The sequence below is a fragment of the Choloepus didactylus genome, chromosome 10, assembly GCF_015220235.1.
Source record: "Choloepus didactylus isolate mChoDid1 chromosome 10, mChoDid1.pri, whole genome shotgun sequence".
NCBI lineage: Eukaryota > Metazoa > Chordata > Mammalia > Pilosa > Megalonychidae > Choloepus > Choloepus didactylus.
In genome coordinates, this window is record NC_051316.1 from 111,226,693 (window position 1) to 111,241,146 (window position 14,454).

The 14,454-nt window shown below is 43.2% G+C and overlaps 1 long non-coding RNA gene across 2 annotated transcripts; it reads left to right on the forward strand.

Annotated features, from left to right (window-relative positions):
- Positions 1-10,494: 10,494 nt before the first annotated feature.
- On the forward strand, positions 10,495-13,908 carry LOC119505239. Of its 2 annotated transcripts, none has more exons than XR_005210698.1 (2): positions 10,495-10,640; positions 12,673-13,908. It is a non-coding gene; the product is annotated as an uncharacterized LOC119505239 (long non-coding RNA). The 2 variants fall into 2 exon arrangements; XR_005210699.1 differs by having other exon boundaries at positions 10,495-10,636.
- The last annotated feature ends 546 nt before the right edge of the window (positions 13,909-14,454 follow it).

A 14,454-nucleotide genomic window follows, 5' to 3' on the forward strand; every position in this document is an offset into this window, starting at 1 on the left:
TCAGGGACACTTCTGAGTGTGTTGTGCTGCGTGCTTCATATTGCATCACATGAGGCGACAGACACAATGTTTGATGTTTGGTTAAGATGATGGCCACCAGATGTCACCATTATAAAGCAAGTTTTGTAATCATTGGGGTGGTTTGGGTGTGTTTATTATTGAAAGTGCTTGTAATGTTTAAATGCATCTGCAAAGCAGAGAACTTGCCTACCAGACTAATTCTTTTTAAAGCTGAGAGTAGACTACGTTGATAAACAGTTAAGAGGAAAATATAAGTGCATTGGAAGCTTTCGTTATTATGGTTTTAACTCTGCCAGGCAATTGAGGGACTTAAAAATCTGATACATCAAATGGCTCCCAGTCCCAAGTAAAAGCCACCATCCTTAAAACGGCTCATGGGCACTACACAGTTTTTTCCCCATCATCTTCCTGAGCCCGTCTCCTGCTATTCTCCCCATCCCCGTGTTCAGCCACTCTGGCTTCCTTGTGATTTCTTACCTCCCGCTCCTGCCTCTGGGCCTTCGTATTTGCTGTTCCCTCTGCCTGAAAGGCACTTCTGCCCGACAGCTGCATGCTTTGCTCTCTTGTCTCCTTCAGCCATAGCTCAGTGGTCTCACTGAGGCCTTCCCTGACCATAGAATTTAAGACTGCCCACCCCCCATCCATGGTACCCCTTTCCCCCTTCTCTGCTTTGGTTTCCTCCATAGCACTTACAACCAATCCTGGGCAGCCAGTCCTGAGGTTCAGATCCTGCAGCAATAAGCAGCCTCAGTTCTCGGCTCTTATAGGCCTTTCTCTCTGAACCGGATGCCCTCACTCCCCACTGAGGTGGGGGCAGTACAGGAGGGTCTGGAAGCGCTGAGGCTGCAGGAGGAGCTCTGTTACAGGGGTCCGCAGCCCCACAGCCTGCCTGCCTCACTGGGCAGCTCATCCCCACGGCATGTGAAGTGCAATGGGCTGCCCAGAGAGTAAGGACTCTGTTTACCCTAGAATCTTGGGACCAAAGCCTCCCAGACTGCTGGCCTCCAGGGCTGGCCCCTGCCCCTGTGGACATCCTCTCAAGGACTCCCAGGGCCATTCATTGATGGCAGAGTCCAGGGAAGCCTCACATTAGTATGGGTGGTGCCCAGGCCCACTGGACTATTCTGCCATGGACCATGAGGACATTAGACATCAAAATGAAACTGACAAATGAAAAATTAGGAAAACATTAACAGTATATGATGGATGAGAAATCCATTTAATAAGATTGCATTCACAATGTAAATAAAATATAGACATAAACTGACAATTCACCTAAGAAATTTCCATGTTCAATTAATGCAAACGTATGTTTTTTAGTAGTTTGTATATATAGTATAGGATGATCCCAATTTTTAAGTAAATGTCTATGAAGACATGCTTGGAATAAAGACTGGAAAGATCATCACCAAAGGTTACAAGAGATATTTGCAGGGGGAGGGGGACAATGTGGGTGGTTTTAATTTTTTCCTCTGTCTTCTATATGAATATATATTGCTCTTTTAACTTGATAAACTCCAACCTGTGCTAATTTTTGATTAGTTATCTACTTCTGTATAACAAATTACTTCAAGAATTAGTGGCTTAATTGGGGATTGACAGTTTAGTAGGCCAAGCCCTTGATCTTGGGGCTCGTCCTTATGAATCTTGTTATTTCAAAGGAGGGGCTAAGCCTACTTATACTTGTGCCTGAGAGTCACCCCCAGAGAACTCTTTTGTTGCTCAGATGTATCCTCTCTCTCTAAGCCAACTCCGTATGTAAGCTCACTGCCATCCCCCCCTACACGGGACATGACTCCCGTGGGTATAAATCTCCCTGGCAACGTGGGATGTGACTCCCGGGGATGAGCCTGAACCTGGCTTTGTAGGACTGAGAAGGCCTTCTGGACCAAAAGGGGGAAGAGAAATGAAACAAAATGAAGTTTCAGTGGCTGAGAGATTTCAAATGGAGTCGAGAGGTCATTCTGGAGATAACTCTAATGCATTATATACATATTCCTTTTTAGTTTTTACTTTATTAGAATAGCTAGAAGAAAATATCTGAAACTCTTGAACTGCAACCCAGTATCCTTGATTCTTGAAGATGTTCATATAACTATACAGCTTATATGGTGTGACTGTGTGATTGTGAAAACCTTATGGCTTTATACTCCCTTTACCCAGTATATGGACAAATGAGTAGAAAAATGGGGACAAAAAGGAAATGAATAATAGGGGAGGAGAAGGGGTGTGGGATGTTTGGGTGTTCTTTTTTACTTTTATTTTAATATTACTTCTTTTTTTGGAATAATGAAGATGTTCAAAAATTGTGGTGATGAATGCACAACTATGATGATATTGTGAACATCTGTTGTACACTTTGGATGATTGTATATTTCAATAAAATTGCATTAAAATGAAAAAAAAGAATAAACAGAGCAGATATTTTAATGGAAAAAAAAGGAATTAGTGGCTTAAACAAAAACAAGCATTTATTATCTCACAGTTCTTGTGGGTCAGAAATTCGGGAAGCAGCTGGTGGTTCTGGTTTGGGGCCTCTCATGAGGTTGCAGTCAAGATGTTGTTCAGGGTTGGACTCAGTTGGAGGATTTGCTACCAAGGTTGCTCCCTCACATGGCGGGCAAGGTGGTGCTGTTGGCAGCTGCATGGACTCTTCACGTGGCTGTCTCCATAGGGCTACCATGTGGACCCATCACACCATGTGGCTGTCTCCGTGGGGCTCTTTGAATGTTTACATGACTTTGCAAGCGGCTTCTCCCAGAGCAAGAGTTTCAAGAGAACCAAGCGGCAGCTGCAATGCCTTTTTTTTTTTAATTTTTATTTTGAAATAAATTCAAACTTACAGGAACAGTTACAAAAATAATACAAACCCCATACACAGAACTCCAACATACCCCAACTCCCCTCCACTGATACCCCAATCTACCAACTTTAATATTTTGTCACTTTACCATTTCTTTCTTTCCCTCCCTTCCTCCCTCCCTGTCTATCATCCGTCATTTATTGCTCTGTCTTCTGAACATATGAGAGCAAGTTGCACACATCCTTGAACAAATAATGCATTTCACATATACATTTCCTATGAACAAGAATATTCATTTATGTAATCACATTAAGTGTAGTTAAGAAGTTCAAGAAATTTAACATTGATATAAAGCTTACATTCTGTATTTCATTTTTTTCTTATGCCCCAATTGTGTCCTTTTGAGCCTTTTCTCCTCTATTCTTAGATCTCATCCAGGATCATCCTTGGCATTTAATTGTCATTGTCTATTTAGACTTTTTTTTCAATTGTGGAAACATATATACAGCATAAATCTTCCCATTCTAACCCCTCCCAAGCATTCCATTTAGTGGGATTAATCACATTCACAATGTTGCAATACCAACACCTTCCCACCATCCACTACTAGAAATTTCCCTTCACCCCAAACAGAAACCCTACACTCATTTCTTAACTCCCCATTGTCCCTTCCCCCAATTCTCGTAATCCATACCCTTCATCTCTATGATCATATTCTCTGATACTTTCTTCGTGTTCACCGTGGGGCTTAAATTTAACATCTTAAGTCTATAACAATCTTGTTTTCTTTGATACCAACTTAACTTCAATAGGACACGTAAACTATGTTCCTATACTCCCCCAATTCCCCCACCTTTATGTAGTTCTTATCAAAAATTACATATTTTACATTGAGTCCAAAACCACTGATTTATCATTACAGTTTATGTATTTTAGATCCTGTAGGAAGTAAATAGTGGAGTTACAAATCAAAAATACAGTAGTATTGGTATTTATGTTTACCATGTGATCTTTACTGGAAATCTTTATTTCTTCATGTGATTTCAGTCGATTGTTTAGTGTCCCTTCCTTTCAGCCTGCACAATTCCCTTTAGCATTTCTTACAGGACTGATCTACTGGTGATGAAGTCCCTCAGCTTTTGATTATTTGGGAATGTTTTCATCTCCCCCTCATTATTAACCTCCAGGTGTTTGTGAATTTTTTAAGTCTCTGATGATTACTGACTTCTATTTATATTCCATTGTGATCAGAGAATGTACTTTGAATAATTTCAATTTTTTTAAGTTTATTGAGGCCTGTTTTATGTCCCAGCCTATGGTCTATTCTGGAGAAAATTCTGTGATCACTAGAGAAGAATGTGTATCCTGGTGATTTGGGATGTAATGTTCTATGTATGTCTGTTAAATTTCTCTATATCTCTCTCTCCTTTCTTTGTTCCTCTGTCTGTAGGGCTCCCTTTAGTATCTCAAGTAGGGCAGGTCTTTTATTAGCAAAATCTCTCAGCATTTGTTTGTCTGTGGAAAATTTAAGCTCTTCCTCAAATTTGAAGGAGAGTTTTGCTGGATAAAGTATTCTTGGTTGGAAATTTTTCTCTCTCAGAATTTTAAATATGTCATGCCACTGCCTTCTCACCTCCATGGTGGCCGCTGAGTAGTCACTACTTAGTCTTATGTTGTTTCCTCTGTATGTGGTGAATTGCTTTTCTCTTGCTGCTTTCAGAACTTGCTCCTTCTCTTCAGTATTTGACAGTCTGATCAGAATATGTCTTGGAGTGGGTTTATTTGGATTTATTCTATTTGGAGTTCTCTGGGCATTTATGTTCTGTGTATTTATATTGTGTAGAAGGTTTGGGAAGTTTTCCCCAACAATTTCTTTGAATACTGTTTCTAGACCTTTACCCTTCTTTTCCCCTTCTGGGACACCAATGAGTCTTATATTTGGACGTTTTATTTTATCTATCATATCCCTGAGATCCATTTCAAATTTTTTTATTTTTTGCCCATTCTTTCTTTTGGTTCTTTCATTTTCCATTCTGTGGTTTTCAAGGTTGCTGAGTCATTGTTCAGCTTCCTCTAGTCTTGTACTATGAGTATCCAGAATCTTTTAAATTTGATCAACAATTTCTTTTATTTCCATAAGATCATCTATTTTTTTATTTACTCTTGCAATTTCTTCTTTATGCTCTTCTATGGTCTTCTTCATGTCCTTTATATCCTGTGCCATGCTCTCATTGTTTGTCTTTTGTTCCTTGATTAATTGCTCCAAGTTCTGTGTCTCCTCTGATCTTTTGATTTGGGTATTTGAGTTTGGGTTACCCATATCATCTGTTTTTTTCATATGCTTTAAAATTTTCTGTTGTTTTTGAGCTCTTGGCATTGCTTTACTTGATAGGGCTCTTTTAGGATATGAAGGATATCCAATTTCTAATTTGTCGAATCTACAGCTTGGTGGTGTACACTTTAACTAACCAGCAGATGGCGTCTGTGAGTCACCTATTCCCCTCAAGTCAGTAGTCCCCAACTTTGTCTTTGTGGTTTGGGGGTCTGGTTCTTCATGTGTCCATTTGGTGCACCAAGTTTGGGTGTGTTGTTGGTGCTGTCCGCCCTGAATGTGGGGCATGTGTCTGAGCGGTTAGGGAGGCAGGGCAGCTTTAATAATCAAATCTCCCAGGTATTCCAGGAGATTTAAGGCTGTTGCAAGAGTCTAAACCTTCATTTCAGTCTGGCCACAGATTGTCTCTGCTACTGACCCACAAGTCCTTGGTATTGGCGTATGGTCCTTGGGTTTTCCAGGTGGGTTCCTCTTCCCAGCCATGCCCTTCTAGGGCCTTTGCTGAGCGAAGGCTGTGCTACATCATAAGTATGCACCATCCCTCAAGAGAAGCCCTGGGCCGCCGGGCCATGCAGGAGCATTCCCAGCCTGCTGTAAAGATGGCTGAATGGGGCATGTTCATTTCCCCCTTTTTGCACAGCTCCACCTTCCCAGCTCCGGGACAATTAGCTGTGGGTGCATGAAAGGCTATTGTCCATGCCCAATATTGTGGCGTGTGCACGGTGTTGCTGGAAACACTTCCCATCACACTGGGTCCCTTGGTGCAGCTCTGGGCTGTGGCTCCGGAGCCGGACAGGAGTGTTCCCAGACCACCAGGAAGATGGCTGCAAGGGGTGTGGTTTCTTTCCCTCTTTGGCTCTCCTCTGCCTTCTTGCTCCAAGACAACTAGCAGTGGGTGTGTGAAAGGCTATCTTCCACACCAGATATTGAGGTGTTCGCACAGCCCTTTCCTGCTGCGCTTCACTGTATGGTTCTCACTGCCATATCTGCAGCCGCTTTTGGGTTTTTTTAAAAAAGAACTAGTCTGCCTCCAAATGCCAACCCATGGTTTCCCCACACCACAGCGTGGCTGCCGGACATACAGTTGACTTACTGACTAGTTTCAGAATGCAGACTCCCCGTTTCACCAAGTGCATGATCCCTGTGGATTTAGCAGAAGTTGTCCAGCTGGTGCATCTCTGGAACTGGTGTTCTGGGTCACTTTCTGGCCTCTATCTAGTATTTTTCATAGAGGTGTTTTTTTACCCTGTCTCTCCTAGCCATCTTAGTTTCTCCTGCAATGCCTTTTTAAGAACTACTTTCAGGAGACACATGCCACCATTCCCACAATATGCTGTTGGTTGCACACAGCATCCCAATTCAATATGACAGGGGAATAAAATAAAGACAAAAAAATTTGAAATAATTGGGGAGGGGGGATGAGGGGTATGGGATGTTTTGGGTGTTCTTTTTTATTTAAAATTTTTTCTTTTAAATATTTTTTGTGGGGGGGAGTAATGAAAATGCAGTGATGAATACACAATTATATGATGACACGGTGAGCAATTGATTGTATACTTTGGATGAGTTATATTGGATGTGAATATATCTCTATAAAATTGCATTTAAAAAATATATATGAGAGGGGACTATCTGAGGGCCTGGGTACTGGGAGGCGAGGCTCATGAGGGCCATCAGGCAGGCAGGCTGCCCTAGCTCTAAAGGGTAACCCCTTCATTTAGCGACTGGAAGAGTGGTCAGTAAGACAGGTAAGACTGTTTAAAAAGACACATTATCTGACCAGGAAATAGAGAAATTTATTGCAATATGGTCAAGGAGTGTAGAATCACTTCAATTCAAGTTGTATTATTTTCTCTCAGGTCATTTCTTCCCAGAAGTCAAACACCAGTTTAATTTGTAAATTGGCCCTGTTTCGTATTAGAAGAGTTAAATTGTTAAATGTGGTTTAAATTTTTAAGGGATTCTAAATGTTTGTAAATGAGGCTAATTATTTGCGAGAATATAAGTGGAATCATACAAAAGCTGTCCTTCTGTGTCTGGCATAGCTCACGCAACAGGTATCTTCAAGGTTCATCCATGCTACAGCATGTATGGGAACCCCTTCCTTTCTACAGCTGAATAACATTCTACTGCACATATCTACCACACTTTGTCCATTCATCCGTTGATGGGCACCTCGGCTAACTCCACCCCTTGGCTACTGTGAATAATGCTGCTGTGAACATCTGTGTACAAATTGACACCTGCTTTGGAGCCTCTGCTTTCAATTCTTTGGAGTATGTACCTAAAAGCAGGATTGCCAGGTCATATGGTAGTTCTATGTTTGACTTTTTCAGGAAACACCAAACTGTTAATTTTAAGTTATTTTAGCTATGTTAAGAAAGCATATTTTTATTCTTTTGTGTATCATGGGTCCATGATGTTTGAATAAATTTTAACTAATTAGGATTTTAAATTTCTTTTGATGTCCAAATTATTCCATCTTGGTCAATTTGCATCTCATCTACCTGGCCCCTCACTCTTTCAGGAAATATTTTACAACCTGAGAAAGAAGCCTTACTTCCTGGCAATAAGATGTTCCAGGCTCAAAGTCTCATAGTTTTTCAATACATTCACCCAAATATAGTACTAGTTATTTTTAATTAATTTTAATTTTTTTTTGCTACCTTCACCACCATCCATTACCCGAAATTTTCCATCACCCCAAACAGAAACCCTGTACCCATTATGCATTAGTTACCCATCCCCCACCTTCCCACCCCTGGCAGCCTGTGTTCTGCTTTCTGCCTCCATGAGTTTGCATATTCTAGCTATTTCATGTAAGTGGAATCATACGATATCTGTCCTTTTGTGCCTGGATTAATGACTGCTGTGTGTTTCTCATTCTCCCCTCTTCTAGGTGGGAGGTTTTTATTCTGTTTATCCTGTTACTTCTTCACCACTGTATATTAGAATTTTTTTTAACTTATTTATCATGATACCATGAAGACCAACTTGGACCTGAAGTCCATATCACCCAGAGATCATGGACTTCAAGCTGGATCCATAACCGAAGCAGACTTTGGGATCCTCTCCTTTGGGTAGGGAGTGAGTGTTTTCTATGTTTGCAAAAATAGCTACACATGACTGTTGTATAACCAAAGGAGCAGATAGGGGCAAACAGAGTCAGTCACCATTCCAGAATCCATTTTCCCATTCTTTCCTATCAAAAGTACTTTGCTTTTGTAAAGGGAGGTTATAAAAACTTAATCTCCCATACTTCCTTGCAGCTAAATGTAGTTATGTGACATGTTTCTAGCCAAAGAAGTGTGAGCAGTCATCTCCTAAGTGGGGCTTCTTGGAAAGCTATTGATTTCCTGATAAAAATGGACAGACTTAGCTGGCACCATCTTTGCCCTTCACTCTTCACCTGTGTTACTGTAAATAAGAGAAAAGATGCTGGAGCCAGACTACGTGGGTTCAAAGCTCAGCTCCACCACTGCCTAGCTGGGTGACATTGATCAAGGTGCTTAATCTCTCTATGCCTCTGTTTCCCCAAGCACCAATTTCATTGTGTGGGAATGAGATTAAGTTTAGCTTTCACACAGGGTGGGGGCAGCTCTGGGGGGGGATAGCAGAGGGTCAAGAAGACAAGACGTAGTTGGCAGCCGGTCCTCCTGTTTATCTGCCCACTGTCCTTGCAAGGTGGAGTCTCAGGGGTGGAGGCTCCTAAAAAATAGCCTCATAATTTGTTACCAACTGGCTCTGCAGTTAGGGAGCAAAGAAAAGAGGCCACATAAGCATAGGAGTGGTGTCAGTGCCTTATATGGGCGTAACAGTTATAGTCAGGGGTGGAGACTTGTTTAAAATTTTTCAAATTTGTGCAGTTAGTTAGGCCTGTCGAATAGGATGTAACCTCTGGAGTATCCAGCCAATGGAGAAACAGGGCAGGTACTTGTGTGTTAGGCTTAGGGCATAAATAGTACTGTGTTCTATTGTTTTGCCTGCCAGTCACCACAATTTGGTTGCGTGTCCATTCTTGCAAGATTGTGAATAAATTTCTTTTCTTCTCCACAATCAGATGAACGTTTATTCCTTTTTAGGTATAGTGCTTGTTTCTCACAATTGTTAAGACTAATGTTAATACATGTAGAGCATTAGACCATTGCCTGGCACATAGTAAACATTTATAAGTGCTAGCTACTGTTACTCCTATCTGGAATAAGAATGAGTTGATGGAAGGGAGCAGCTTCAGCCCTTGCTTATGTGCAGAGCAGTTTCCAAGAACAACTCATTGTACTCTCTCTGAAATGTCTGCCTCCAGAGCCCTTGGTATGTAAGAAAACACAAAGTTGTAGTTGGATAAGTCATTGTCATCAGGTTTCTTTTACATGCAGCCAAGCTCAATTCTTACTCATACAGTAAGGAAAGTAAACATGAAATCAAGGTAAACAATTATTTCTGTCCCTATAAACCAGTTATAAAAGGTATTAGTTTAAAAAGACACATTTACAATCAGAAGAAAATTATAATTTGTAATAAATGTAATGAAAGATGTGCAAAAATTGTGTGACTATCCTAGAGGAAGTCTCTCTCCTGTATACATGTTCACATGCCATATATATATATATTTTTATATATATATATATATGCACAGCTTGTTTATTGTAGCATTACTTAAACATTGAAAAGAACTTACATGTTAGTCAGAGAACGGGTAAGTAAATAGTGAGAAATTCATTTGATGGAATACTATAGGGCAGAGATTGGTACTCTTTTTCTGTAAAAGGCTAGACAGTAAATATTTTAGGCTTAGCTTGGTCATAACTATTCAACTCTGCTGTTGTAGCCTGAAAGCAGCCACAGATAATGAAGGCTTGGTCATGTTCCAAGAAAACTTTATTTATAAAAACAGGCAGTGGGCAGGATTTTGCCCTAGTTTGCCAACCCTTTGCTACACAGAGGTAAAAAAAAAAAAAAAAAAAAAAAAGAACTAGATTTCATGGATTAACATAGACAAATCTTACAATCATGCTTTGAATGGGAAAAAGCAGCTGTTGAAGTACAATATGACATCATTGATATGAAGTTTTAATGCATGTAAAATGTCATATTATTCAAGAAGCCACACATATGCAAGAAGATTAACATATGTATGAGACAAAGAAATGGGAAAACCCTGTGTTTCCATCTCATGGTCTTTACAATTTAAATCCCAGGTGCACCAGTACCCTACAGGGAGAGGCAGGACCATCTTCCCTCACAGGCTGGCTCCTGAGGGCTCCGGGACCAATCAGCCCGGGAAGCCCACAGAGAAGACGGTGCTGCTTCCCCTTCCGCACAGCTGGCGTCACCTGACTCAGCTGTAACCTGACGCTGCGCCAGCCTCCAGCTGATCGCTGAGCGGGGGGCGGTCGGAATCCGAGCACCTCAGAGCACGTGGCCTCAGCGCCTCCGCAAACAGCGACCCTGGATCCCGGCTGTGGGCGGCGGGCTTTCTGGTGGGTAAGTCTCTTCCTCGGGGTCTGGAAGGGCGGTTCTACTCTCTGTCTCTGTGTGTGCTTCTTGTCGCCACAGTGCTGGGCTGAGGGTCGAGTCAAGCCCACCCTACGGCACATGGGACAAATCAGCCTGCAAACCAGTCTTATTTGGTTCCCTTGGTCCTGGCGTTGCTTACAATTGAGACATTTCGTGTGCATCTCTGCGTGCTTAGCCTTCCCTGGGGAAGTCTGCAACTCGCACGCTGCTCCCGCACAGCAGCTCCCAGTGGTGGGTGAGCGGGCCACAGCAGGAGCTCGCTTTGCCAAAATAGCCAGCAGGTGCAATGAAGGTGGCTTTTTCCCTGCTCGCCTTTTATCCCAGTCTCTCCTCTAGTAACACCAAAGCATGACAGAACCAACAAGGCGCTTTTATTTTCCCCCTCAAGGCTTCTAGTTACAGATGTCCTAATTTGAAGCCAGAGCATGGCCACTTGTCTTTGGACTCTGTACACACAAGTGCCTCTGTCTAGGACGTGTTACTTTATTAATGACAAAGGATGTGGTGGAAAGATGTTTTCAGCCACAAAAGGGGGACCCATGGTGAGGAAGGACTGAGAATTGGAAGATGATTGAGAGTTAAGTCAGTGAGTGTTCCTGGGAGAGGCTGAGCCGCTTCCTTCTGCTACACCCCGTTGTAGGGCATATCTGAGGAGGAGTGGGCTCACAATAGAAACCCCCCATGAATTTGCAGACCAGAAAACCAAGTGACTTTTATATAACTTCTGCCTAAGATAACTGGGCTGGAGAGCCTAACTAGCGTAGGGCAACTCCAGCTGAGTGGAAACGGCAGGAGGGCTCAGAAGGCCAAGAGAAGGCCTAAGGTAGTTCCCCACCACCACCTTTCCCTGAAACCCTAGTCTCCCAGGGCTCCGGAGGGTTGTAGGAGCGGGTGAAAATTCCCCACTGCTTTGGAAGGGCAACCCTCCCATAAAGGATTTGGGAGACCTGGAGTGGCCCCGGTGCTGAGAAGAGAAGGTGAGTAGAAACCCAGGAAGGCCTACAAGTCGGGACGTGGGGGAGGAGATGGGGGCTGAGAAGGCTTCAGGGTTGAAGGCAGTGTGGATGGTGCAGAGGACAAAAGACCAGTGGGGGCTGCCCTCCTGTGGGGGTCTGCGGGATTGGGCATTGTTAATAACTGCTCAGCTGCCTCTCCCCCAAAGTCAGAACAGTACCTGCTAGTCATTTAAATTACCCCGAGGGAGGAAAGAGGAACCAGGAAAGGGGAGGGGAAGGGAGAGAACCTGAAATCACTATTAACCCCAGACAGACAGAGTCCCAAACTATAATAATCAAGATTAGCTTCTGCGAAAAGCCACTGGAGCTTGGTAACAACAGAAAAATAGTTATGCTAATTTCTTAAACCTACTATGTGATGATACCACTTAAATTCAGTGCACCTGAGTATGAATGAGGGCTTGGTTCAACAAATGTGGAACGCTGTGCCAACAAGCTGCCCAGCTAATTTGAAGTTAGTGTTATACCTGCCCCCACAAGGTATCTCAACCTTGGCACCACTGATGTTTTTGGCTGGAAAATCCTGTGAGGGGCTGTCCTGTGCATCGCTAATCAGCATCCCTGGACTCCACCTGTTAGATGCCAGGAGCAACCCCGCCCCAGTTGTCACAACGAAACATGTCTTTGGATACTCCCAAATGTCCCCTTGGGGAGGGAGGCAAAATAGCCCTTGGTTCAGAACCACTGGACTTCAGGCTCTTTCCTCTGCCATTTGTAGAGTCTCTGAAAAGCGCTGGGAGCTGACCTCTGAGGGATTGCTAATGAACAGTTCAAGGAGGTTTGACCAGGCAAAACCCATCTTCCCTCACTAAAAGCCAGAGGAGAATGGCTGGAGGGAACCAAGCAGCCCAGATGGCAAGGACCTTTGAAAAACACTGTAGGATGAAGGGCAGTTTTTAAAGTCAGTGAAAGAATACTGGATATGACGTACTTATTAACCTGGCAAATATATTCATTAGTGTTATACCTGTTTTATCTCCAAGGCTTTAATTGTCTTCAAAGTCAGGCTGGAGTGTAGAAGACTTGAAGACATCTGCAATGGGTATGTTCTTCCAGGGATTTAATTGAACTTTGGAGTCACTCAGTCTGCACTGACTTCTCTCCTGGTCAGGAAAATCATCTTGGAGTGATGACTGCACCTGGACCTTAAGTCAGATGGTGGAATTTGTACTGGTGACTTAAAAAAAAAATCATGTATTTTCCTCCTGAGCTCACCCAATTGGCTTCAAATTCTAGTCTCCTGCCACAACTTCAATCCTTCAAGAGCTTCTTGAGCAAAATGGATAAGACCCTAGACCCTAACTAAAACTTTGAAGAGATTCTTTTCGCATCACCAAGTCCACTTCTGTTGGCCAGAACACCAGGCCTGTGGTGCTTTATTTCTTCTCACCAGCCCAGCAGCCTTTCCTGACAGACCCCAGACCTCAAAGGCCTCAAAGCTGGATTCTGAGGAAGCTATTACCATTGGGGACGAGGTCTCTGAAGAGGGCTGAGGTGAAAGCTTCCTGTGGAAGGAATGGGGAAGGACAGTGTTAGAAGAAAGTAGGTCTCTGGGTTCTTTCCACTGGAGGCTGAGGAAGGAGAACATCTCCCAGGAGAGGGAAAGGAATCTTTCTCATCTCTATGCTCACTTCCACAGGTTTCCCCCACGGCTTTGGAAAAGATAAGGAGCCAAGCCATCAGAGGAAGAAATGGAATCTTTTACAAAAGAAAGCTGTCACGTCAGGACCACATGGCAAAGCTTCTAGAGATAAGAGATGGATTTTAGCCATCCGGCCTGAGGGCTGGGGTCTGAGAATATCCTGAAGTATGAGAGGAGGAACAGGAGGAGCTCAGCCAGTGGCCCATCTAGTATGGAATAGCTAGGACTTTCCCCTGAACACTCTTGAGGGATCCTATTATCTTGATAGGCAACTGAGGTCACATTTTGTTGGCAGCTCCTTTAAAGGACTGGGGTTTCTGAAGATCAGGTTTCCTCAGCTGTGACACAGACCCACTCTGTGCACTGTACACCTGGGTCCATTTCACATGGCTCCTGTGGGTGTCAGGGCAAGGAGAAATGAAACATGAAGCTCATGGGTTTGCAGTGCTTTAAGAGTCTTTCCCTGAACCAGAGCTCTCATGTCTTCTGTCAGCATCCAAGAAACTCCAGTAGGCTAATTTCTTAGCTTGCCCATAGCATTAAAAAAAAAAAAAAAAATTCAGCTCCTCCAATTATTGAAAATTGGCAATAAGAGTGAGATGCTGATTGAGATAGTGGCTTTTCGGCAAGAGAAAAGAGAAGGATGAAGACCCTTTGCAGCCTGGGTTAAAGATACCAGAAGTGAATACCCATGGGACCTGGTAGTGAATGCTCTCGCCCAAACAGTGGGGAAGGAAGAACTTCCCACTGTCCCACCTGTTAAAGAGACTGCGGGGTGGGAGGTAGGATTGAAACAAGCATCCCCAAATGGTGCTTTTGGTGGTTGCTTACTCTCTTCCCAGTGGGAGGAAAGAGTCCCCAAGGATGATACAGGGTTTTGGGTGAACCAAAAAAGTGCTTGGTTGAGCCATAAGCAGCTGCTGGGATGCTAGAGACAAAGTGAACAAGTCTTGCTTACTGGCCTGGGGTCACTCTCTCTCTTCACCCCCATTACCCTTCCCTTTCCCCCAACCCCTGCCTTAGCTACTTTAAGGAAAAAGCTGAGTTTGCTGGGGAACTTTGGGTAGGGGAAGGATGATAGCTCTGTTTGATTAAGAGATCCAAGTTACCAGGCTACTCAATC